The sequence below is a fragment of a genome, unplaced genomic scaffold (assembly GCF_019419815.1).
Source record: "Pyrus x bretschneideri cultivar Hongxiangsu unplaced genomic scaffold, Pyrus_bretschneideri_v1 Contig16, whole genome shotgun sequence".
NCBI classification, from domain to species: domain Eukaryota; kingdom Viridiplantae; phylum Streptophyta; class Magnoliopsida; order Rosales; family Rosaceae; genus Pyrus; species Pyrus x bretschneideri.
The window spans coordinates 1,553,079-1,556,448 of record NW_025999457.1 but is presented as its reverse complement, the minus strand read 5'-3'; the positions used below and the strand labels follow the sequence as shown (position 1 = coordinate 1,556,448).

At 37.8% G+C, this 3,370-nt stretch overlaps 1 protein-coding gene across 5 annotated transcripts in view; it reads left to right on the top strand.

Annotated features, from left to right (window-relative positions):
• Window positions 1–3,370, top strand: part of LOC103957777 — a 51,802-nt gene that overhangs the window by 22,098 nt on the left and 26,334 nt on the right. The gene's annotated exons all lie outside the window — the stretch shown is intronic.

The window sequence follows — 3,370 nt, the reverse complement described above, 5'->3', positions numbered from 1 at the left end:
GGGAATTAAAAAAAGTTAATTGACGAAAATGCCCCCACAAGTCAAATGTTTTAACAGCAAAATGGATAGACAGTAACCGTATGTGATGGATTCCAACATTTAATAAAGTTCAGGGGGTCAAAATACACAATTAAAAATTCATGTGATATTTGCGCACATGCTTTCAAGTTCAGGTGATATTTATGCAAAATTCCCTTTGATTTAAAAGTAAGAATAGACCAAAAGAGAGAGGTTTTGGTGAGAGAGAGAGGGAGAGAGAGACTGTGTGAAAGTTGTTGGGAAGCCGACCAAGTGTGACAACACGAATCAATTCAACAAAAAAACTCACAAAATAATCAGATTTATGTGGCAAAAAAATGGCAGAAATAGATTGAAAAAAACCAACGTGAACAGTTAGCATTCGACCTACTCTCACTCCTGCTCCTAAGTTGGACCAAAAATAATTATTTTATGGGGCCAACATTACTTTACTCATTCCTTATTTTTCTACTTTATCTTTTGGGAACGTCAATTATCTGGACAGTCTCCGACTACTTGCTTGGTAAGACTCTATCGATTTTTTACTAGTGAGATTGAATTAATTTAAAGCGAACGACTGATGAAATAATGGAGAGAAATTGGTTGAGACTAAGGCATTATTCATTGAATGGTTTATATACGTTTTGTCTGAGAAATGTTCCAACCTTTTCGAGGAAATTTCAATTCTTGAAGACAAGTTTTTCAAGATTTCTGGGTTTCTTTTTGCTTCTAATTTGTTAAATTACTAAATTGGAAGTTAATCTTGTTCAACTGTACTCAGAAGAAAGCATATGACAAAGTGGCACATCACTTGTTCCATAAAATGCGTCTGAGAATTAGTAGTGCTCTTTTTGCAAATATGCAGAGCGGTGAAGGACAAATAGTTTGAGTCAAAAAATGTAGAGGTGTCAGTAAGCTAGAACAAATGGTTGGCACATTAAAAGAGGTTTGAGAGGCCCTAGATGGGAGGCCTATAGAAAGTGGTAGAGACCTCCAATATAGGTGTCAGATGAATTAGAGAGAATAGAGTGAATGTATGAACCAGACACTATTTAGCCTTGAAATCAATATTGAGAGCAACACAAGGGATGTAGCTCAGTTTTGAGGCGTGAACCAACTTACATTTTTTAGTCCATTTAATTTCAACCCATGTCATGAGCCCATCTAAGGTCATTTAATTAAGTTTGTTAACCTTACAATTTTGAGCATTAGCACCTACATCGCTTCCTAGTTGATTCTATGTTCTGCCGCTGCGAATAGGTTTACATGTCTATATCTATCCTACGATCTAATGTATACAAACGCGTGTACCATTCTAGTATATGCTTTCAATTGGCATCGAGAGCAGGTTGCTAGATTAGCGATATCTACAAAGATGCTATAGAATCGTTCGTTCCACCGGCTCTGTGACCCACCCTCCGTTTTTAGATGATTACTAACACTATGGTGCATGGAAAGCCAAAATACAATCGTTTCTTTGGGCTCAAGCCAAAATACAACTGCCATTGAGGAACACAGGAATGTGAACACTTGTAAGCTTACCGAGTTTAATCACAAGTTTATGAAATGACGCTGCCAGAAGCAAATAAAAGCAAAAGTGTAGCTTTTAAGGTTATAAAATTCCAAAGGGAAGTGAACAAAATGGTAAGTTTGATTCAAATTCTAGAAGTTTTTGCCCTACGTGAGTCTTTTAATGATACATCTTCTGAGTTTTGTGCAAGTGGACGAAAAAGTTAAAAGAATCAACCATGCTTTGAGTGTCAAGGATTTGGACACCAATCCTTCGAATGTGCCAATACATTGAGAAAGCAAAGAGGTGGAAAACAAAAGGCCATGGCAGCTACATGGAGCGATACCGAAAGTGACTCGTGCTCGGCGATGGTGATTCTTCTCAGAATTCAAGTAACCATCTCCGAATCAATGCTAAAAAATAATATCTATGATTTGAGTAATCATTCTACGAAACCGGTAATTAATCAGAGTTAAAAATCAATACCTACCTTGTACACTTAATACATGCTACAAATACAATGTGGTTTAATAGGAACATAAATGTTCAAACTTGCAGCTGCATATATGCTTGATGCGGCATTGGGGACGACGTGAAAGCTGGTGTTCCAAATGTTAAATCTGCTGTTTATAGCCCACTTGCATCTCTTACTATGCACTCACTTGAAGCTTAACCGTCTTCTTCATTCCCTCACCATTCTTCCACGTCCCAACACGAGCACTGAAATGCTTCCACGTCCAAACATAAGCATTGAGTTGCGGCAAAGAAGAATCGGTCAATGGGTGGTGAAACTGACCTGGCTAGTACGTAAGCTTCATTCCAAAAGGCTGCAAGCTGCACTGCAGAGAAGAGAAGTAGACAGAGTAATGAAATACCATAAGGCATAGATGCACCAACAATCACAGTAGGACTCAACGTTAGCTTGTAGAAGAGCATACAAAATAGAGACTGGATCTCCAGAACTGCTTGAAAAGCGTTGTTGGAAGAATAGTCACTTCCCGTCACATCCACTAACCACGAGTGAGAAAATGTCCCAAAACAAACCTAAATCCAAAAACAAACCTAAATTGTGTTTAGCACGAGGCATATGCTTTTCTATTTTGGCATTGCGTGTTTGAATTCATACTTGAACAGACAATTTCTCATAGGATATACTATATACTGCTTCAACTCTGGTTTTTGTGTTATGTTCTGGAGTAGTAACAAATTGGACAACTAAAGCCTCAGCTCTCATGGCAAGTTGCATTAAGGCATGTGCAGAAAATTCAGAAACTATACGAAAAGAAAGGGTAAACTGAAAAAGAACATGAGGTCCTGTGAGGCAGAGAACAAACTTCTTTTGGAAAATTAAAACAAACAGTTTTTTATTTATTCAACTTCTGTCGGCTTGCGCAAGATCGGAGGTAGAAATAATCAGTATCCATTAACACTTTGACATGCAGGCTTACTTTTTTCTTTGAATTCCAACATCTGCTGCTGAAGTTTCATTCTGAAAATGATCAAGCCAAAGTTAACCAGGTATGATAAATTTCTTCTCATCCTGCATAGAAACAGATATTCACTTTTTTGTTGCGTCTTAGCCTTGCCATTAAGAATCTACTTTCAGTTTGAGTTCAAAATTATCTGTATCCACAATAAAAAAAAAGATTCACAAACACAACATTACTTTAGTCTAAAGAAGCTGGCAAAATTGCACTGTAGAAATGAACAGTGTTTTGGACCACATTTCAGTTTATTTACAAAGCTGCCACTGTCTCTCTCTGCCGCTGATCTTGATGCCGCGTGTTGATGATCGTGGAAAGGCAGGGTGCGATCGTCACTTTACCATTCTCTTCCTCCCCT